The sequence below is a fragment of the Rhinolophus sinicus genome, chromosome 9, assembly GCF_057876585.1.
Source record: "Rhinolophus sinicus isolate RSI-liver-muscle chromosome 9, RSI-T2T, whole genome shotgun sequence".
NCBI classification, from domain to species: Eukaryota; Metazoa; Chordata; class Mammalia; order Chiroptera; family Rhinolophidae; genus Rhinolophus; species Rhinolophus sinicus.
The window spans coordinates 1,346,659-1,370,723 of record NC_142509.1 but is presented as its reverse complement, the minus strand read 5'-3'; the positions used below and the strand labels follow the sequence as shown (position 1 = coordinate 1,370,723).

The 24,065-nt window shown below is 42.2% G+C and overlaps 1 protein-coding gene across 21 annotated transcripts in view; it reads right to left on the bottom strand.

The window, feature by feature from the left end:
* The window catches only part of GRIK4 (glutamate ionotropic receptor kainate type subunit 4), a 635,671-nt gene that overhangs the window by 448,610 nt on the left and 162,996 nt on the right, over positions 1 to 24,065 (bottom strand). The window contains exon 3 of one of the 21 annotated variants that reach the window (XM_088800776.1): positions 19,010 to 19,140. The exons of the other annotated variants lie outside the window; for them this stretch is intronic. The gene's annotated coding sequence lies outside the window, so the exon portion shown is untranslated. The remainder of the gene's footprint in view (positions 1 to 19,009; positions 19,141 to 24,065) is intronic. 21 annotated transcript variants of the gene reach the window in all.

Here is a 24,065-nt window from a genome sequence, read left to right as displayed (position 1 = left end):
ACCTTCCGTGCTCAGCAACAGAACCTGCAAGAGGGTAATTGCCTGGAACTTAAGCACAGGGGGACACATTAGGAGTGGAATACATTAAGCACAAGGAAGAGCAACTTCCCAACACTTTCCTCCTCCACACAGACCCAAGGAAAAGCCAGCAGGCAAGGGGACAGGAATGCAGGCACCAGGTGGGGAACCACAGAACCAGAACTGCAGAAGAGGGGCTCTCCTGACAAGCATAGATGACTGTCCAGACGAACACGTCCACAGATCTGAGAAAAAGGAGAACACCTAGGTCAGCTCTATGCAGCCTGGGATTCCAGTGAATGATCACTGATAGATAATGGGCTCCCTGGTGTATGCAATGGTAGCATAAACACCATTTATTTGTTCATTCGTTTGTTCATCTACACACTCAGTATGCATTCATTAGGCATCAGTTGGAAATGAAAGAAAGCTAATAAGAAACAAGACATTCTTTCAAGGAGAGATGGGCACAGACATCAGTCACTAGGCACAGGCTGGGAAGTGCAGTCACATAGCCAAGGTACAAGGCAGTGCTGGCACTAGGCAGAGAGCTCTCAGTGCTGCCCAGGCATAGCCAGGGGAGGCTTTGCAAAGAGACCCTTGCCTGGTCTTGAAGGATGGATACACACACACACACGCATACATACATACACTACATACCATACGCATACACATACATATATACATATACATGCACATATACATACATATACACATACATATAATCCCCAGGCTTTAGGTGCCTAAGAGGGAAACACGAGGCCCAGGGCTCTCATAGCTTCACCAAGTTCTTAACACATTCTGAGGTCAAAAGGAAAAGGACAAACCCAGGCGCACAATAGAAAGCAGCCCTTGTCTTTGACAAAGCAGGAAAAGGTAACCCCTTCATATTCTCACCTTCTACTGGAAAGATTTTCCAATCATCTGAGAACTGATTTTATATCTGATACTTTCCTCCTGACTTGCCTTCCTGTTCTTCCTTCTGAGAGATCAGACCATGGAGGGGGCAGTTTGTAGGAAAGTCTAGGACCCTAATGTTCAGGTAATATGGCGTTTGTTTCCTTCGGTGTCAACTTCCCCCACATTCATAGTTCCCTCACACATGGCTAAGCACCCATTAAGTGGCCTCTCTGCTCTCTTGGCCCTCTGGCATATGAGGTATGATAAAAAAAATACAGTGAATGCTTTAATGAAAAAAATTATTATAGCAAAAGACACATTGCCATTAATTCCCCTCAAAATACCCTCCATCGCTTTGAACACACTTATCCCATTGTTCTTGCTACTCTCTGAAGCAGTTCTGGAAGTCCTCTTTTGTGAGTGTCTTCAGTTGTGCTATCATGGCTGCCTCCCCGTCCTGAATCATTCTGATTTTGGGGAAGAGGCAGAAGTCGCATGGTGCCAGATCCAGTGAACAAGGTGGCTGAGGACACACCATAATGTTTTTATTTGACAGAAATTGCCGTATCAGAAGTGATGTGTGACATGGAGCATTGTCATGATGGAGGATGATTTATGGCACATTTTAAAATACACCTTCTCTCAACCATAGCTCGCACCCGACTAACTGTACTGAACAAGTTGAAACTTGTCACACACTGTTATTAAGATCCCACGTGCCGCTTCCCATATTAAAGATCCCTGCCTTTCCATTGGGTGGCACTCGGCACCAGCATTCACTGTCTTTTGCGATCACAACAGAAAGGCTCCATGTCACACATCGCTTCTGGTACGGCAATTTCTGTCAAATAAAAACATTACAGTGTGTCTCATCAGAGTAGCAGCCAAGTGCATTAGCTCCGGAAGTCTGGGTTCCAATCCCAGATCCCTTATTTACTAGCTTCAATCCAGATATTAACCTCTTAGACTTAGAAGCCTCATCCATAAAATAGTGATAATAACTCTATCTTCCTCATTGGGTTGTTGGCAGTTTAAAATGAGAAGGTGCTTAGCACAGTGCCTGGCACATAGTTAAATTCACCGTAAATATATTCTAAATATAATTCACGATGGTACCATATCCCTGATACCTGAAGTCACACAGCTCTATTGATTTTGATCGACACATTTAATCCAGCAGAGAGCATTTTCATCAGCACTATTTCATTCATCCAGCAAGGATTTACTGAGCACCTAATGTATGGGAGGCGTTAGGTCTTGTACAAAAATCAGCGTCCATGTCCTTGAAACATTTATGTAATTAAAAAACCTATCTGTCTCCTGCAAAACTGTACACACACACAATAGTATCCATATATACACACATGTGTGTTCACTCACACATATACACAGAGCCCCTACCCCTGAAAACTTGTCATCTATATTTGAAGTACAATTATCTGCATTGTTTCACTTAATAGTTATTAAAGTCTAGACAGTAGGCAGCACAGGGATGACTATACTTTGTTTTCTGGAAGAGGAAACAGAGGCTAAGAGAAAATGAACGTCTTGCTCAAAGCCCAGGGGAAGAGTGTGCAAGAGACTAACATTATTGGGCACTCATGTGTACCATGCATGTGCAGTGAGTTAGCCATTTCCATATGGCTATTTCATGAAGACCTACAACTACTCTATGAGCCCGAGTTGTAGCCCTTCTGCAAAGAGGAACAAACAGAAACTCAGAGTGTAAGTAATTTGCCAAGGATCACAAAGCCAGTAACCAATGAGCCAGAATGCAAACAGTTTTGTCTGATTCAGACCCACCAGCTTATCCCACGGGAACGGAGTCCATTTAATAAGTGGCACAGTTCTGATAAGTTGCAGGCCATTCGGTTGTAGGCCCAGCAGCCCATACTCTAACCTCCAACAAATAGTGATGGGAGGCCCACTATGCACTGGGCATTGTGCTCGGACAGGTAACACTGTGTCCTCGTAGCTCCTCGCACACCCCCTGCATGGTCCCACCTTGGGGTCTTTGCATGGGCTCTGCCCCTGGCCTAGAACATTCTTCCCCCAGAAGAGCTGGCACATGCCCTCACCTTCCGCCAGGCCTTGACTCAAATCTTGAAGTCTCAGCGGTTTTTTATCTTCCCTGCTTTACTTCCTTTCTTTCCATAGCATTTACTACCTCCAAGCTTATTATGTAATTTACTTATTTGTTATGTTTCTTTTTTTATATGTGTTTCCCCTTCACACACTTCCTAAATTGTAAGCTCCCTAAGAACAGCACTTTTGTCTGCTTTGTTCATTATGTGTCCAAGGCACCAAAAACAATACTTGCCATATAGTAGGTGTTCAACAAATGTACTGACTGAATATGAGAAACATGAGAAGAGTAAATGAGTATTAAGTCTGAACACACAGGGCTGACTTAGGCAGTGAGCATTCTGTGGAGGGAGTGTGGCCACCAGGAGTTTCTAATTTCTGCTGGGGGAAGGGCTTTAGGAGAACCTAAACTCCATGCTTTCCTACGGGTTACTGTGATAATTCAGAGACAGAGGCAGGATTAGAAGCTTCCTATTTACAATGTTCTGACACAAACAAGATGAAGTGAAAAGGAGGCTATCTGAGAATGTCAAGGCACTCTTGTCCTGGATACAAGGAAAGGCCAAGGTCACTGCTGACCATGTCCAAGCCCAGCTGAAGCAACGAGGGCAGGGCTTCTCATCAGCACATCCTGAAGGAACAGGAATAGAGAATGAGCAGGGCGAGTCTGGATTCTCACAGCCTGGGAAGCCAAGACAGCCAGTAGAGCAAACCCTTCCGGGTGCAGAAGAGAGATCCCAGAATCTCAGAGCTACAAGGAACCTTGGAGATCACCTAGAAATGGCTCCTCACGGCACAGGTATGAAAAGAAGGCTGAGAGGGAAAGTGACTTAATTGAGGTCTAGAGTTTGTCCCAGAGCAGATTCTAAAACCTGAGTCTCCTGACTGCTGGATCGATGCCGTTTACATGGTGGTACTCACTTGTATTTGCTTGTTTGTTGTTTGTTCTTACTGTCTTCCACAAACCAGCTCTACTTCAAGTACTAGACTCACAAGATACTCTGTGAGACAGATAAACGCACAGGTAACTATTAAACTAAAATACAAAGGACACAGTATAAACATGGGAAAAGTGTTTTCTGGTTTCATAGGAATGCTGGGAAGGTGTACCCCGCAAGCCAGTAAGGGGAAGCAAAGTTTGGCACCCCAAAATATTCCCTTTGGGATATTATTTTAAGCTGGTTATTTTTAAGAAACAAGACTCAGAAAGAAGCTTTGACCTGCCCCCTAACTGCATAAAAGAATTTAGATACAGGATCTGCTGGAAGGGAGCTATTATCATAAATAACTGTAGCTTAATATGAACCAGGTGTGATAGACAGGGAGCAATCTAGCAAGGTTCATTTGATCCAAGTCCTCTCTGTGTCTCATTGTTAAAGAGGGCCTAGAAAACATTTATTTACCAAACATTTGCTTTTCTAGCTCCATGTGGATTGCCTTCCTGACTTTGGAAGTCTCAAACCACATCTCCCCTTCTCCTTAGCTCCAAAATCGCAAATGAACCTCAACTGCCCAATGTATGTCCTTAAGCCCCATATTCTCAAGGAATTCCTATATGTACATGTAGAATAAATTTGATCATTTTCTCCTGTTAATAAGCCTCATGTTAATTTGATTATTAGTCCAGCCACAAGAATTTACCAACGTAGAAGGAAAACTTTTTCCTTCTCCACAGTTTTGGTGAGCCAGCAATAAGACATTACTGGCTAGACACTCTTCGCTTTGGGATTGCTGCAGATACAGGGATCCTGGGGCATCTGACACTAGCTAGTGAAGGTAGAGTTCTTTCTACATCAGCACCCCTCCCATATCTCTGTCTGAAAGAATATTTTTTCTTTCCCTTTTTTTTAAATTAGTCTCAGATGTACAAAACAACAGAGTGATTAGACATTTACACAGCTTACAAAGTGATAACCCCCCAAAAGCCATCTGACACTGTACATAGCCACCAAAATACCACCGATTATATTCCCTATGCTGTACTTTACATCCTGTGACTATATATATATATATATATATATATATATATATATATATATGTATAATTGACGTTCAATATTATTTTAAAATAGTTTCAGGTGTACAGTGTAGTGGTTAGGCTTTTATACAATTTATGAAATGATCCCCCTGAAAAGTCTAGTACCCATCTGACACTATACATACTTTTTACAATATTATTGGCTATTTCCCCATACTGTATGTTACATCCCCGAGACTATTTTATAGACCAATTTGTGGTGGTGCTAATCCCTTCACTTTCCTCACCCATCTCCCAACACCCCTCCCATCTAGCAACCATTAGTTTGTTCTTTGTATCTATGAGTCTGTTTTGTTTGTTCCCTTATGCTGTTCCTTAGATTCCACACATATGTGAGATCATATGGTATTTGCCTTTCTCAGTCTGACTTATTTCACTTAGCATAACACGCTCTAGGTCCATCCATGTTGTTGTAAATGGTAACATTTCATTCTTTTTTATGGCAGAGTAATACTCTATTGTATGCATGTACCACAATTTCTTTATCCAATTATCTATTGATGGGCATTTTGGTTGTTTCCATATCTTGGCTATTGTGAATAGTGCTGCAATAAACATAGCAGTGCATGTATCTTTTCAAATTAGTGTTTTGGATTTCTTCAGATGAATGCCCACGGGTGGAATTGCTAGGTCATAAGGTAGTTCTATTTTAAATTTCTGAGGAACCTTCATATTATTTTCCATAGTAGTTGCACCAATTTGCAATCCCACCAACAGTGCACAAAGGTTCCCTTTTCTACACATCCTCACCAACACTCGTTTGTTGATTTACTGATGATGGCCATTCTTTTTTTTTTTTTTTAGAAGAGCTTTCATGAAGTTTTATTTTATTTATTTATTTTTTTTAATTAAATTTATTGGGGTGACAATTGTTAGTAAAATTACATAGATTTCAGGTGTACAATTCTATATTACATCATCTATAAATCCCATTGTGTGTTCATCACCCAGAGTCAGTTCTCCTTCCATCACCATATATTCGATCCCCCTTACCCTCATCTATCACCCCCAATTGTTTAGTGGTTGCCAGATGATGGCCATTCTAAAAGGTGTGAGGGGATACCTCACTGTGGTTTTTATTTTCATTTTTCTGATGATTAGTGACATTGAGCATCTATTCACATGTCTATTGGCCAACTGTATGTCCTCTTTGGAGAAATGTCTATTTAAGTCCTTTGCCCATTTTTTAATTGGATTGGGTTTTTTTCTCTTTCTTTGGTTTTCTTTTGGTGTTGAGTTGTATTAGATTTTTTTTTTTAAAGTAAAGTTTGGATATTAACCCCTTATCAGATGTACCATTGGCAAATATCTTCTCCCATTCAGTAGGATGGCTTTTTATTTTGTTAATGGTTTCCTTTGCTGTGAAAAACCTTTTAGTTTGATGTAGTTCCATTTGTTTCTTTTCTCTTTTGTCATCCTTGCCCAAGGAGATAGATCAGAAGAAATATCATTAAGAGCAATGTCAGAAAATTTACTTCTTATATTTTCTTCTAGCAGTTTTATGGTTTCAGGTCTTACATTTAAGTCTTTAATCCATTTTGAGTTTATTCTTGTATATGGTGTAAGAAGGTGGTACAGTTTCATTATTTTGCAAGTATGTGCCCAGTTTTCCCAGCACTATTTATTGAATAAACTTTCTTTACCCCCATGTACAGGTAACCCCCGTGTAATCCGGCACTTCTATAACATGGTTTCACTCTAACACTGTTAGAAAATTGGAGAAAATCCTTGTATAACACAGCATCCTAGAAACACAGTTTCATTGTAACACGGTTTGAGAATTAGGTAACTCCCTGAGCAACACAGAACGTAATAAGAGCTTCTAAGAGCAAAAGATATCTCATTTGAAATTTTTCATTCGACCGTGGATGTCATATCACATTTGACTGCAGAATTTTAAAATTTATTAGAATTTTAAATCCATTTTGTTCAAGGAGTATTAAGTTCAGAGGATGAAGATATCTTGTCAAAAAGAAAATGCCCTCAGTTAATGGTGCTTAGGAGTGATGACAAAGAAAACATTATTTAATACGTACTAATATGTTATATTTTGGTGAAAATTGCTTTAATAAAGATATTTCTCTTAATTATAAAAATATAATAATAGTATGTTTTTTAATTTTTGGAACCTAACCCCCTTTTTTGTACTAGTTCTTTGTTTCATATAACTTTTCCCCATTGAGTATGAAGTTAGTTGTGGATTTGTCATGTATGGCCTTTATTATGTTAAGATATGTTCTCTCCATTTTGTTCTCTTTGTAAACTTAGATTGGCAGGAGAAAATATTGGTGCAACTAGTTTTTTTGGCAAACACGACTGTAAAGATTTAGTTTAATTACTGGTGTTGTGTTGACCCCACTCCTCCCAAAGACGGGCATCATCTCTGGCAGCTGGAGGATGCATATGCATCTGGTGGGCAGCCAAAAAGGTTGTGGATCCAAGCTTAGGGAATGTAAAGCATTATTCTTCTCAAAGGGTTAGAGAAGCATTCCTTGTGTTTAGGTACAGCTGTTTAAAGACAGATCTCTTCATTTTTTTTAGGCTAACTCTGGGAGTGAACTTTTGGATTTTGTGAGGGCTGCATCCTTTACATTCCATAGTTAAACTGTAAAAAAAGCTTACTGGTTTCAGTCGCTATTGAGATTAATAGATCCTACCATCACTGGCCAGACAATGGCTTCTTTGAAATGGAAAAAGCTTTTAAAATGGAAAATTTTTAGATAATTCTTACGGTAAATATTTGTTTTATCAGTACCCATAAAAAAAAACACAAAATTAAAAATAAATGGATACAAATAAATATAATGACAGGCCTAATAAACAAAAAAACCAATTTGGGAAGCTTTATTGAATTTGCTGTCTCAGCTTCCCCCATGAGTTTTACAGATGATAATAAAAACATTAGGTTAATTAACAAAAGTATGGCGAGAGCGGAGGGGAGAATCACAGTTCTCTTCTCAAAAAGGTGGCAATTTTTAAAAGGTTATTAAGAACTAAGGTGAATAAAGGAAATACTGATAGGAGCAAAAGTAAGAGGAAATAGAAAAGGAAGTCACAGGACTCATCCCAGCAGTGTGAAAATCTTTAGGTGGATATTAAGAAATGGACCAAAAAATACATAAAATATTAAGAAAAAAAAAAGAAATGGTATAAATAAAACAGACATTTATGGGATTATAACAAAGGTTTTAATACAACACTACCAAAGGATAGGTGGGCAAAAGAGTTTCCCTGCTGGTCCCCCAACATTAAAGGGCCCCAAACAGGTCTGCTCTACTTACCCCACTTTGGAGAAATTATTTTTAAAGCTGGAAGGCAGAGACTATCATGAGAAATCTGACCAACAATAGTTTGGGGCAACAGTTAGCCCGGTTAATCAGGAACCTACCCCCCGCCACCCCCCCACACACACACACTGTGGTACACAAACCCATTTGTGAAGACCTGACTAGGGGTACAATTAGATTGATAGAATATAAAAATGTAATGGTCAACAACATGAAAGTTGGAACGTTTGAGCAGGTATTATGTAAAGAGGTTGTCTCTCTTTTACCTGAATGTTAAATGAGAATGGTATTATTTCTGGCTGGGAGACATTTCCCCTACCTAGCATTGTAAAACAAAAACTTGATTAAGTGCTAATGGAGGCTAGAGATAGAAGTATTCAAGACTCGATGGAATGAATTAAGGTAAAAGTTTACAGGAGAATTAGTATATTTGAACAGGCTTTATATAACATGATTGTGTCTCTTTTACTTGATTGTATTACTGAAACAGGTTAGTTAGCATGTTGTTAGGCAGACAAGAAAGTCCCTGGTGGAATAAACAAAGACAGCCATATCCTGAAACTTCAGGTTCTGAGATAACTCCTTCACTCCAGTACAAAAGGCAACAGTGTCTTGAAGTTAATAAATTACGTCATTAATCCCTTTCGGCCATCTGATAGATAGGAATTGGTTATTTTGCTAATCCCTTTAGGATGGGCTAACAGAACAAACCTAGTAGACAAATTCCATTAAAAGCGGGCAGCTCCCCTTGCCCAAACAGACAAGGGAAGGTACAAAAGTAAGAGCTTTTGCCTCAGTCACTGGACACCCCCATTCGGGACCTCCTCCAGCTCGGGAGCTCTGACCTTTTGCTTTCAATAAACTATCCTCTTTTTAAAAATTCCTTGCCTCTCCTGGGTCCGTGTTTCCATTCTTGTGTCTCACGAGACAAGATCCCAGCACTCACTCAAAAATCTCCTACATCATTACAGCGATGGAAACTTTATCTAATTAGGAAACATTTCCTCTACCCAGTATTGTAAAACAGAAGGTAATGTAAATCCACCCTTTAAACAATATTAATTAGACATGCTAAATGGGAATCAGTAAGATTGCTGGAATCCACATCATATGGAATAGAAGCTAGAGGCTTCTACCAGGGGATAATAGGAACAAATTAAAAACAAACAAAAAAAAGCTTTTAATTTGGATTCTTTCTCTGTGCCTTTATGATGTAGAATTTCTAATCCATCTTCTCTAGGACCTAAGAGCCAATCCCTAATGATGCTTGAAAATTGGGCAAATGGAAAAATTTTAACTGTCCTCTCTACAAATACTTAGTTACTCTATGTTTGTGATCTCTGTAACCTCTGTTTGCTTGTCTGTATGTTTTATGTATGATATGGTGTTTTCCCACCTACAGATGATAATACTAAATAAAAAAGTAATTTATAAAGGGCTCTTTAATTGGCTTATAGGTATTAAGCGCTTATATAAATTAAGAAATATAACAAATTAACTTAAATGTTTTTCAGGTTGTATGAAAATATTTGGTATCAAAACTAATTTAAGTTTGTTGGTTTAATTAAAACAGACAATTCTTTAAAGTTATCAGTATTAAGTATAATACTTTTATATTACCTGGGTTTACAAAAATAAGTTCATGTTATCTCCATTGCAAAATTTGTCAGCAGGAAAAACAGTTTGGGTTAATAATAATTGATTTTGATATCTCATAGAGTTTTCATGAGTAATCCAAACATAATTGTTAAGAACTAATAAATTAAATAGATATAAGTAAAATAAAAAGGCTTGGGATGAAACTTTTTAACAATAATTATATGTTATACTATATGTACTTAAAAATGATTTCCCAAAATCTTTTGGTATCTTGAAACTTTACAGTTTTGCTAAACTGAGTTAAATATGAGTTAAGTTAAATTACAGAATTAGCTAGATAATTTCCAAATAAGATAAAATGCTGAAACAGTAATTGTTAAATAAATCTAAGTTTATCCACTTTTAGCTTTTTATTACAGAAAAACTAAAAGAAATTTGAATTTGTTCATAAAATATTTTATCCTTTGTTGAGGAAGCATTTTTCTAAAAATTATGAAATCTATTTTCCAGTAAAAGAGCCTATATTCCTAGAGGTTATGAAATGTATTCATGGCTTTGCCAATCTATAGAATGCTGATATGACTACTCATAATTGCTTACTTTTAAATTGTCATTAGAAATTAAGAAAATGTAATGTGTGGTCAAGCTGAATAAGATTGGAATTAATTTAATTAAGTATGTGAATTTAAATATCAAAAGTAAACTGGTACAAAATTAAAAATAGTTTTCTCCCTTTAATTAAAAAAAGGACAAAGCTTTTCTTGGACTATTGGTCTGCTCCTGACAAGGTAGCATGAAAAGTTTTTTTGTCTGGAAAGCAAAGATGCTGTGTTTTATCAAAATAATTTTCTATCGAAGGACATTATGGTTGTTTCCATGTCTTGGCCACCGTAAACAAAGCTGCTATGAACATTGGAGCACACGTGTCTTTTTGTATAAATGTTTTCAGATTTTTTGGGTAGATACCCAGGAGAGGGATTGCTGGGTCATATGGTAATTCTATTCGTAATTTTTTAAGGAACCTCCACACTGCCTTCCATAACTGATATGTGGTATATAAACCAAAAACAACAAAAGAACAAGACAAACAAATGAGAAACAGAAACTCATAGACACAGACAACAGTTTAGTGGTTACCAGAGGGTAAGGGGGTGGGGGATGGGAGATGAGGGTAAAGGGGATCAAATATATGGTGATGGAAGGAGAACTGACTCTGGGTGGTGAACACACAATGGGATTTATAGATGATGTAATACAGAATTGTACACCTGAAATCTATGTAATTTTGCTAACAATTGTCACCCCAATAAATTAAAAAAATAATAATTTTCTGTGTTTTATGTTTTCTTAGGTCTTCGATTACTTAAAAAAAACGGAATCTTCTCAATAGTAAGAGCTGAACAATAATTATTTAACTTTCTGTATTTGTCTTTGAAATATTGTATTGCCATTTTGGTTAAATATATAATTAAGTATTATTTTATAATGATCTGTGATCTTTTTAGTCAACTATCCAAACCTTTTGATATGGTAAATGACCCAAGATTCAAATTTTAAATAGTCTTTTTCTTGAACTGCAAATAAATTTAAGGTTTTTCAGAGGCTACTGGAATACCTCAAAAAACAAAAACAAAAACAAAACCAGCACCCTCTCTTTATGAAAGAAATATACTAAACTAACCAGGTTTATCTGGTGTGTTGAATTGCATGGGAAGTATTGTCAAATAAGTGATTATGAACTTCTAGAGTATATTGTAGGAGTAAATATTATTACTATAAGTATTCTCAAAGTTGTATAAAATTTCCAAAATTCTGATATGTCCTGGTATAATGTTTTCACTTGTAATTCAAGTTAATTTTTTTCATATTGTGTGTCATAAACAAATTTCCTTGTAAATTGCATTATATTTACTCATGAGCATTTTGTCTTTGTCATTCACAGAGTCACTGTCTTACTCTGATGCTTCTGCAGATGTTTCATCTTCAGAGAGATTCATGGAGAGGATTCTGACACTTACTCTAAAATACAGGTTTCTGGTAAACTTTGATATCATACCACTGAACTTGGTAAAAATTTGTAAAACTCTAACAGAAAAGCTGATGGCTTCAGAAAATTGCTAACAAAAGACCAAGATCAACAAGAATTAATTACATGAGACTAAATAATGAGGATGATTATAATTTTTGTGACTTTTTGTTTGAAATATTGCTGAGTTTTTAAATGTTTTGTTTTCCAGATATAAGAACACTTGATTCTCTTAAACTACCTATGACTTAGAGCAATTTGGTAAATTATACCTTTGTGGGCAGATCTGAAACATTTATCTTCTCCTCCCTATGTGAACCCCCCTGAACCTAGAAATTCTTAGTGAATATTCTTATTTTTCATGGCAATATAGTTACTTGCATAAGTTCAGTAAGAGTAAGTTCTCCTTGAAACAGGACACAATTGGAAACTGGTTATATTTACAAGGCATTGAGTGGAATGTCATGTTTGAGAAAGACATGCATATACTCAGATATGACTAGGCAGGTTTAAGGAACTAGATTGACTTTGGAAGTCAATCTAAAGCCTCCTTGGAAAAATCAGCCTGGTACCTTGCTTACAGTGTGCCCAGCAACATTACCAGATGAATAAAGAAGGTCACTTCCTGGCAGAAGCAGGAGCCTCAGGATATTGGGGGAACCTTGAGAAAATAGGAATTAACCCAAATCTAAAGTTACTGCAGGCAAAGTGAAGGAAGAAGAATGTGTGCATTTGAGACCTTTCTAGGATGTAGAGTTGGCAAGACATGGTGATTAGCTGTAGATCATACAGAAACAGGAAGTAAGGATGGCTTCCAGGCTTCTAGACTGAGCAACAATGTGGATATTCGTGCCACTTACAGAGACAAAGACTACCAGAAGAGAGATGGGGGAGGGTCATAGAGGAAGGAAGAAGCAGGAGAAAATGGCAGGAAGTTCAGAGATGCCAAGAGCACCTGTTGTGTGTATGTCTATCAAGATAAGCAGAATAAATAGCAGTTCCTTGTAATTCTTCCATCCAGAACTCAGATGGTTCTGGAAGGTGAGCTCCAGCTTCAGCTTTTCACCTCTGTCCATGGCACTCCTTATTCAGCCGGTTTTTGGGCAGGTGTGTGTCACAGAGTGACTTGTTTCCTAGGGGCTGACCCTCTGCTCATGTAAGGTCAAGGGTCTACCCTCCATATTGATAGATATTAAGAAAAGCACAGAAAGTTACTTCTAATTCCTGAAAAAGGCAGACCTGTGCTTATGATGCCACTTTAGAAGATACAATTGAGAGGCAGCAACTGGCTGGTGATGAAGAGTACATACTCTCGGGACAAATTCTAGCTACACTTCCAACTGGCTTATTTGGAAAATGGGGTTAAAAATAAGTGCCTCTTAAATGAGTTTCATTTGTTAAAGAGCTTACAAGGGTGCTGGGCACATAGTAAGTGCTACATAATTGTTAAATTAATATAAACACATCCATAAGATGTGGACTTAGATGCCATCACGAGGAATAAGACAATTGTGGGGTGGGGGGAGATACAATTCTGTAGACGAAGGGGCTCAGGAGAAAGAGGGATCATTCTGCAGTGTGGACTTTAAGCACTCTGGCACACTTCACTAGGGAAAATAAAAACACAAAAACAACTGGGCTGAGTCAAATGAATACATTAAAGCAGCTTTAGCCTCAGATCATTCTAAAAATTATTGTGGGTGTGAAATTTCTTTAAGAAGTAATGTTTGTCTTGGAAACACAGCAACTGCACCCCAAATGGCTTAGATGTATGTGGAATTTGACCAGCCTTCATTACATTAGGGGAGGGAGTCCTGTTTTATGTAGCAGGCACTCTCTAAAGCACTGCAATTTACAGCACATTTGTTATGCAGCTCAGCAAAAGGTATATGAATAAAGAATAACCTGCTCAATCAATGCTGCTCAGCCAGAAAGCCTGAAAAGCTACTTACTCTGCTTGTGAAAGGTATCTGACAAGCACCAAGGGAAAAAAATAAAATAAAAAGCCCATCCCACCAGGGCATCCTGACATTGCATTTCAACAGGCTCATATTCCTGCTTTCACTTTGTCACTTGAGTGAAAACAATAAAAAAAGTCCAAATATGAGGACCTCACTTCCCCCAAGAGCAGGGGCTCCATGCCCATCTGGCTTTCCCCAATGCTGGAAAAAGAGAAAACGATTTGTTCCTGTGTCTGCTCTGCCTCTCGTCTTGTCTCCTCTCTCTCTTCCCTTCCTTCCTGCATTTTCTCTTCTCTTCTATTCTTCATAACTCCTCCCTCCCAGCTGGCGGTGGCATCTGGGTCCTCAGAGACACAAAGGGGGCAGAAACTCATTTTGCATCAGCTTGGTCTCTGGGGGACACTCTGTGACACTCCCAGAAAAGATTGCTCCTGCCCAGCCAGACACCTCTGACCAGGGTTCTGGACTCCAGTCCTATCTCAGGGACACCCAAATGGAGCCCAGAATCTAGACAGCAACACTTGCTCTAGGGAGGAATCTTAGTGGGTCACCAGAGCTCCCCAACACAGCTTTCCCAAGCTGCTTTTCTGAAATACCAAGACCAGCCCCGGATAAAACAGTGATGTAGGTAAAATTTATTCATTTACTCAACCAACACTTTCGAGCATCTACTTAGTGCCAGACACTGGCCTAGGAGCTGAAATACCACTTTTCAACATTCCTGCCCTCATGGAGTACTATGGAGTGCCATGGGGGACAAACAGAGGGCCACGTAAGCTTCCTTGGGGAAGTCAGAGGAGGGTTCCCAGGAGAATGCCACCTAACCTGAGACATAAAAGAGAAATAAAAAAGAAAAAACACGTCCAAGAATATTGAAGGCATCACTCATGAAAATCACATTCACGAAAGTCAAAAACTAGACATCAAAATGTCCATCAATCATAGAATCAATAAATTATGACATATTCATACAATAAAACACAACAATGAAAATGAACAAATTGTAACAACATGGATGAATCCCACAAAGAGAATGCTGCACAGAAGAAAGTCAGACACCAAACGTGCATACTGTATGATTCCCTGTTCATAAAGCTCAAAGGAGGCAACATTTAGTACGGCATTGGGAATCAGGACAGTGGACACTTTGGGGGTCACAGTGACTAGTTGGGGGTCTGAAAGGCACAACTGGGCACTGTTTCTCAATACGGGTGCTAGATAGAAGGATATGCTCATTCTGTAAAAATCCAAAGCTGTACACTTATGCTTCCCTCATTTTTTGGTATATTTGATAGACTCCCATGATAAAATTTGCATCAAATAAAGATTTTAAGACAAATAAGAGATGACCTGGCAAAGCAGGGGTCCTGCTTGTCTTCAATGCCCGTGGCTTTCCTCTCCTTTGGGAGGAGAGCTATCCCTCCATTATCACCCAGTGACCTTATACCCTTTCTAATCTTCATCATACCCTTCTCACTCTGCAATCACATGGGAAAGCATCAGATTAATTAATTCATTCACACTCAACTATCCATGACTGATAGCACTTCAGTAGTATTACCCTTCCCTGGAGGATTTCCTTTTTAATAAAGAAGCATTGCTTTCACTCAAAACAGTAAATACTATCAGGAAGCAGAAAGAGGAGCAAGAAGAGATAAGTGGTGGGGTGGCGGGCACTACCTTAACTCTCTTCATCGAACACTATGCCACTGCTTAGTCCAAAGGCCATGCTGAACTTCTTGGCTTCTTCCTTGAGAATGAGTAATGGTGGCAATGCGCCTGAAATCCTGGGCTGCAGCAGAGGGAGGCATCGTTTGGGCATCTGAACCGTGAACTATGACTCTTGGGGCAGGTCTGCCTCAGAGCAGAGTGGTGGGTCCTGGGGTCAGCCCCAAGGTAAGCACAGAGTGAGCAACAGAAATGTAACAATGCTCCACGCAAAAGGCAGCCGGCCATGATGAGGATGTGCCCGTGCAAGGCTTGCCAGGGAATTGCAGTTTTACACGGCCAAAGGATAAGCAGGCATGTGACCTGGGCCTCTCGATTTACATAGCTGATTTAGTGCACTTTGGGTAGTTCTATCATGTTTCCAAGAATTATCCAAATATTTCCCTTTTGAACAGGTGGAGAGTTGATAGGTTTGTAACTACAGAGTCAGACTATCTCTGAGAAAAATTCACAACAGGCAGAGCAGGAACCAGACACATTATAGGGGCCATGACATGAGGCGTCTGCCGAGATTCTTGGTCACGCCTTGCTGCCCTCCCATCTTCTCAGTCCTGAAAGGGGATGATGGGACAGAAAGCAAACCCCTTGTCTGCTCAAGGTCCCCTGGTCTCATGGCTCCATTTTCTCCCAGGCTTTGTTCCCTGGCTGTCAAGGTTGAGCTCAACTGAGCAAAAGGGGAATGTTCGCATTCTGCTTCCCCAGGCAGCAAGAGATGAAAGGCCGCCCAGTCCAGCCACCTGCTCTGGCAGGCACGTGGTCACACACTTGGCAGCTCGGTGAGCTGGGCAAGGAGGCTAGCAAGAAAGAGAGTGAGATAAATCCCTGCTGGGGGGCATTGCCCCTCCTGCCTTTGAGGGTCTCGTGAGAGCTCCTGAGGTGAACCTCTCACTGTTTCCCGACTCTGCTCCCCTCTCTTCAGTTTCCAAACCAGCCATCTCTAGATCAGTGAGTTTTCCAGACAGCCACAAGTGCCCCGTCTGACACACTCAGCCCTGGATGCATCCCCGTGGGAAAAAGACTCTCTGAAGTGCCTCTGGGGAAAGGCAGGCTATGAGAGTTTTCTGTATAGGAGGACTCTTTCTAGAAAGGCCAGGGTATGGGTCTCACCAGGAAAAAACCCTTGGGGGTGGAGGGGACTCAATTTTAGAAGTAGAGGCCTTTCTAGGCTGCCTCTGCTGCAATCTGGGAAACAGCAGCGAATGGTGGAAAGACAAGGCTTTGGTTTGAATCCCAGCTCCACTTTCTGTGAGCTGTGGGGCCTCAGGCATGGCCCTGGCACATGGTATGGTCTCAGTAAATGTTAGTTGTCATGTTTGACCACTAACACTGTGACCACCTTAGAGTGACAAAGAGAGTGCCATGGCTCCCTAGAGACCACCTCTTGCCGTTTATTAGGTGGCTTACGATATATCAGGCACCATGCCAAGCACTTTACATAGATTACCACTCTTAATCCACACTCAAATTGTAAGGCAGGTATAAAGACCTCCGTTTTAGAGATGGGGTTCAGAAAGGTACAGCTGCTCTTGTAAGTTTGCAAGTGGAAACACTAGGATTTGAACCTAGGTTTGGCTGCCTCCCAGGTCTGTACAGCTAACCATGACGCTACCCCTCCCCAACCTCCACAGGCTCAGAGATACCCAGATGCATAAGCAGAGGTTTGCAGTGCTCTTTTTGTACATCTTTTTGTACATTTGTACAACATGGGTAGATGTTCTGCAAATGGGGCTCTTCTTTCTCTCTCTCTCTCAAAAACAAAACAAACAAACAAACAAACGAACAACTCCAGGCCCAGCCACGCTTTCTTTCTGCCTCTGCTTCACTTCCCCAGCAAACACCACAATGCCAACAGAGAGGCTCACATATCCTCTCCCAGCACACCCCTCCCCCAGGGACCTTCTAATGCTGACATAGCCAACCCCTTTTATCTAGGGGCTGTATCATTTTCATTTCCCTCAGGCAAAAGCTAAATTGGTACAGTTTTAATGCTTAGAATTTATCTTTTTTTTAATGAATATTTTTTGCCAGTCTATGACTTGCCTTTTCATTTTGTTTTCATTGCTTTTTTATTATTATTATTGGGGAAGGGGAACAGGACTTTATTGGGGAACAGTGTGTACTTCCAGGCCTTTTTTCCAAGTCAAGTTGTTGTCTTTTCATTCTTAGTTGTGGAGGGCGCAGCTCAGCTCCAGGTCCAGTTGCCGTTTTCTAGTTGCAGGGGGCACAGCCCACCATCCCTTGCGGGAGTTGAACTGGCAACCTTTGTGGTTGACAGGACGCACTCCAACCAACTGAGCCATCTGGGAGCTCAGTGGCAGTTCAGCTCAAGATGCCGTGTTCAATCTTAGTTGCAGGGGGCGGAGCCCACCATCCCTTGCGGGACTCGAGGAATTGAACTGTCAACCTTGTGGTTGAGAGCCCACTGGCCTATGTGGGAATCGAACCGGCAGCCTTCAGAGTTAGGAGCATGGAGCTCTAACTGCCTAAGCCACCGGCCGGCCCTAGAATTCATCTTTATTAATAAACAATGAAAGTTAAACACTTCTCAGGTCTCTAACTGAACATCATCAGTGGCACATGCAGCAGCCTAACATCAGACACAGAGTAATATGCTGAAAACATCTACCCCAAAGAATGTTAAGATAGATACGTGCAAGTACACACTTATGCTCATGTGTACAAGAGGGCTGTGGAGTCATTCTAGAGCCAGAGCCTGCTGTCTGCAGGGAGCCTTCGTTATCCCAGCAAACAGTTCTCTCTGCTCCTTACTGAGGAAGGATGGGATTTCTATGAGGCCTGGCCCCAGACTAACTGCCTCTCTGATTTAGAGAGCTGTAAAAGCTTAACACGGCTTCAAATATTTAAGCACTTTAAATATGCTGATAATGATAATTACCCTGCTGATGGAATTTTATCTTAAATGAAGCTCCAGACCAACAAGACTCTGAAATCATTGTCACCAAACAGACAATGCTCTTGTCTGCTCTTCAACATTGTGCTGGTGGCCTTGTGGACAACTGTCACCCAAGTCAAAAGGCACTGAATTTAGAACCAGATGACCAAGGTGCCACCATCTGATTGTGCCCCTGGGTGAACATGGTGACTTCTAAGTCTCCGCATCTATAAATTGAGGATGCTGGGATAGCCAGCCTGCCTCACAAGTTATGTGTAAGGCTGAAGGGAAACCACATGTGAACTCCAAGTGGACCACAGATATGAGCAATTAATAAGGCATTAGCATCAACGCTCCCAACCAGACACAGGTGTCTCTCAGCAGCAATGCCCAGCAGATAAAGTGCACTCCAGTCCCCCCACTCTCAGAACATGGAGAAATGTGCCCAGGTTTCTTGGACAAAAGCTTGTTCACCTTGATCATACAGAGGCCTCTGGGGGCTACCAGTGGTAGTGCAGGGGGCTGTCGGAAACGAAATGAATTCAGTTGGTGCTCCTCCATCCCATTCCACAAGACTCACTGGCAGTGTGACTTGAGTGTTATTCCTGAAAGAGCAAAGTTTTCAGCAAGATAAACGGGGTAGGCAGAAGAGGGAGGGGAGTACTATGGAACTGAGGGACACGTTTTACACTTTAGTTTTTCACAGCTTGGAGCTAACCTGGGGGTAGGACTGGCTGGCACAGTGAGGCCCTTGGAGATCAGCATGGAGTTCTAAGTGATTCCAGGATTCAAAGAGGACGTGCTGTAACTTCAGATATGGGCAAAGACAAAGAAAGGAGACTAGGAGGAGGGAAAGGGAGCAAGTGGGAATGGAAGCGCCACTATGAGCTGCATTCTTTGCATACCTTACTACAATCCTGATCAATCTCTGAGGTGGGTTCTACTATTCCTATTTTTCCAGATGAGGAAGCTTGGGGAGGTTAAGGAATGCCCCCGCTGGCTGCATGACTGTATAGGATTGTGTTGGACTGCAGCCAGGGCCACCTGATTACAGAGCCCATGTCCTCATCCCTACAGTCCACCAAGCTCTAAGGCTGGGGCTCCAAACAGATGTGTCCCACATGCCTCCTATAAGCCCAGCTCAATCCTAGGAGCTCTGGGGTAAAGAGGAAGGTGAGACCAGACCCTTGTTCTCAAAGAGCTTTCAGCATAATTGGAGAGACAAACCCAAGACTCATGAGGCAATCATAACAATCGGCTAGCTGTAAATTGCAAGAAAATTAGGAGTTCAGGAAAGAATCATTTTCAAACTCTCTTTCATGACATCAGCCAGGAAGATCTCTCTTCCCCTAGAGGGATCTGCCTCCCCTCTCTCTCCTCTGATGATGGGGCTGCTGAACTTACTAGTCTTGTCACATCTTCTTGGACCTTAAGAGACTCCCACCTGACTCAGAGGGTTGGCCCTGATGACACATCCACCCACGCTGTGCATCAATGGCTGAGGTGTCATATTCACAGCCTGGTTACTCAGAGCATGGTACATGGACCATGGACAGTGATGGGTGTGGGGACAGAGCCAGGAGTGCAGTTTCCAGGCTCTCGCCTCACGTGGAAAGGTGCTGGCTCAGGTAGTAAATGGCCATCAACTGTGATTGGATGGCCATCAGCTGTGGCTAGTTGGTCGTCAGCTGTAACCAGTGAGCCATTGGTCACTAATATAACTTCTGTGGCTATGCTAGCAGAAAAATGGGGGCTAGCAAGGGTAGATTGTGTGTTGCGGATTGCAGAGAGGTGGATGCCGCCAGGGAGAATATAGTGGTATGACTCCCCTATCTATGGCTCCGTGGGTGTTCCCTTTTGGCCTCACCATGTCCTGAGTTCTTATGTGGGGAGCGGGACTAGAGACCCCGCCTGCCACCCTGTATGACAATGGGGTATTGCCAGGAAGTTTGTGACAAATGCAGGAGCTCAGGCCCCACCCCAGACTTCAACTGAGTGAAAATCTGCCTTTTGAAAAGGTCTCCCAGTGATTCAGGGGCAGAGTAAAATTTGAAAAGTGCTCTGGAACCCCCAACGAGGCACACAGCCAACAATGTCACAGCTGGAAGGAATGGTGATAATCATGACAATGACAATGAAAGCAAACACGACAGCTGACATATCTGAGTGCTGTCTGTGAGCTGGACACTGAGCTAAGTGCTTTATGTGCATCTCTGTTAGTTCTCACAAAAGCCCTGAGAGGCCAATGCTGTGATTATTCCCATTTTTCATACAAAAGAACCGAGGCCAAGAGAGGTTATCCAACTTGTAAATGACAAAGCTGAAACCCAGACCCAGGATCATCCAACACGATAGCCCATGCACATCATTGCCCACTTGTCAAGAGTGCTTCTACAAGAACCTGGAGGCCACCTGGGCACACTTTCCCATTTTACAGATGAAGAAGTTCTCTCCAGAGAAGATCCAAGATGGCGGATTAGGGAAACACTATGCCTACCGCCTCCCAGGATCACACCAAAACTCCAGATAAATTATAGAACAATCAACTTTAAGAATCACCTGAAGACTAGCTGAACAAAACCCCTATCATTAAAGATATAAAGAGGCCAAACTGAGACTGGTAGGAGGGGCAGAGATGCAAAAGGCTGACCCCAAACCCACAGATACTGGTTGAACAATGGGAGAAACAACTCAGTGGTGGAGGTCCTCCTGGAAGAGGGAGGGGTCACAGTGCCATACCAGGCTCCCCAGCCCAGAGGTCCTATGCCAGGGAGAGAAGTTCCCACATCTGACAGTGAAAATCAGTGAGGACTCTGTCTGTCCAGCCCGGTGAGACAGAAGGTGGCTGGAAACCCAGACGCCCTCTTAAAGGGCCCACAAACAGACTTACTCACTTGCAAAAAACAGGTCTCTGGTAGAGGGGTGGCAATTCGAGAGACACCAGAGACATACTGGGAAACACTGAGTTGTGTGGCTCAGGACGAGGGCTAGAGGGACAGGAGCCACTGTCCCTGTGTGGAGCCTGCCTCATCTTTTCTATGTTGAACCCTCCCCCAAAGAGCCAAATCTGAGACCACATCGGTCTGGTGAAAAACAAGCATGCACACCACCTTGATGACACCCTGGGTTCCTGCCCCACCCAGGTAGTGCTACATTGTCCTGGGCACTCTTGGATCCTGGGTGGCCAGCCCTACCTCACAAGCTGTGGAAGCCTTTTACAGCAGCAGACGACCTACGGCGGGCTGGGGGACCCTTGGTGGTGAGCACTTAGCCACAACTTGAGCTGCAGCCTCTCTTGGAGGGCTCTTGGGGATCTACAGACTTGAGGCAAGGGGTGGCTGGCCACGGTGTTCTCAGGGTGTTTTGCAAGGTGGTCACAGGCCCAACACTGGTGCAAGAACCGAATCTCTACTGAATTTGTAAAGACCAAAGTCCACACCCTGTGACACCCTGTAACCCTGCCTCTCCCAGCTGGTGCTGCATTTCTGGGGGCACTCTTGTCTCCTGGGTGGTGAGCCCTGCCCCACAAGTTATAAAAGCTGTTTACAGCAGCAGATGGCCCATGTGCTGTAGCCTCTCTTGGGGAGTTCTCGGGGATATACATGCCTGAGGCAAGTGGTAGCTGTCTGCAGTGTTTCATGGCATTTTGCAAAGTGGTCATGGGTCAGCAATGGTGCCAGAACCAAATCTGCATTAAAGTTGTAAAAACTACAGCGCATAAACCATGACTCCCTGGAAACCTGCCCTGCCCAGCTAGTGCTATATTACCAGAGACATTCTCAACACCTGATTAACAAGCCCGGCCTACACATCTAAGGAGGCTCTTTAAATAATTGAGCCTTATGGGCAGCCAATAGGTGGCAACAGGCCTAGAGGGCCCTGGGCCTTTTGATAAGCTGTTCTAGTCACAATACTAGTGGCAGCCAGCCTTGGTTCACAGCAAGGACACTTGCATATGACTCCACATCCAGCAGAGGCAGCAACCAACCACATATAGCTTTGTAGCTCTTACCAGGTAGCCCTAGACTGCTCACAGGCATGTCTGAAATTGGCCTGCACAAAAGCCTCTCCCAAGAGACACCAGAAACAAAACACCCACAGGTTGGCCTCAGACCACACCAGAGCAGTACCTGGTTAACCCCACAAGCGGTAAACCCAAAGGGTGGTCTCAACAGGCAAAAGAGCCCATGGTTGCAGATCACCCTTTAAGCAGGCACCACCCACAAGCTCCTCTTACATTCTAAGCATAGCCAGTCTTCACATTCAGTCAGCCTGGGAGTGAATCCCACCCACTGATGTGCCAAAAAAAAAAAGTCAAAGCTCAACTTAAAAAGAAGAATACACACAACACACACAAGGGACACTCCTGGAACACACACACAAGAGACCAGGGAGACTGTGTGTCGTGCGGGAGACCCTGCTCGCTGCGCCATTTGGCATGCGGGAGACCCTGCTCGCTGCGCCATTTGGCATGCGGGAGACCCTGCTCGCTGCGCCATTTGTCGTGCAGGAAGGCCTGCGGGGTCTCTGGTCACGCTCCCCATACAAGAACGCAGGATATGGTGAGGCCAAAAAGGAACACCCACGGAGCCATAGGTTGTGGAGTCATACCACTATATTCTCTCTGGCGGCACTATACTCTCACTGGAGGCTGGATCCACACTGTCCGCAAACCGCCATCCACACTTGCCAGCCCAGCCACCATCTTCTTGCTAGCCCCCATTCTTTTCCTCTCTTCTCCTTCTCTCTTTCCTAGCACAGCCACAGCAGTTATATTAGTGGCCAATGGCTCACTGCACTGGTTACAGCTGACGGCCAACTAGCCACAGCTGATGGCCATGCAATCACAGTTGATGGCCATTTACTACCTGAGCCAGGCACCTGTCTATGTGAGGCCGAGAGCCTGGAAACTACTTTCTGGGGCTCTGCCCCCACACTGTGCCACTAGACCACACAGGACACCTACTACATAAGGCCGCCCAGCAAAGACAGAGAGGCATAGGAAACATACCTAATAAATAGAAATGAATACAGAACAGCAGCCAAAATGAGGAAACAAAGAAGCATGTCCCCCCCAAAAAAAACAGGAGACACTTCCAGAAAAAGCTAAATGAAATGGAGGCAACCAACCTACTAGAGACAGAGTTCAAAACACTGGTTATAAGAATGCTTAAGGACTTAAGCAATGAAGTGATAGCAAGCATAAAAAGGACATAGAAACCATAAAAAAAAGTCAGAAATAAAGAATACAATAACTAAAATGAGGAATACACTAGAAGGAATCAACAGCAGATTAGATGAAACAGAGAATAAAATCAATGATTTAGAAAATAAGGTAGCAGAAAATCACCAAATCAGAACAGCAAAAAGAAAAAAGAACAACAACAAAATAATAATAAAGATAATTTAAGGGACCTCTAGGACAACATCAAGCACAACAACACTCATATAACAGGAGAGCCAGAAGGAGAAGAGATAGAGCAAGGGATCAAGAACCTAGCTGAAGAAATAATCACTGAAAAGTTTTCTA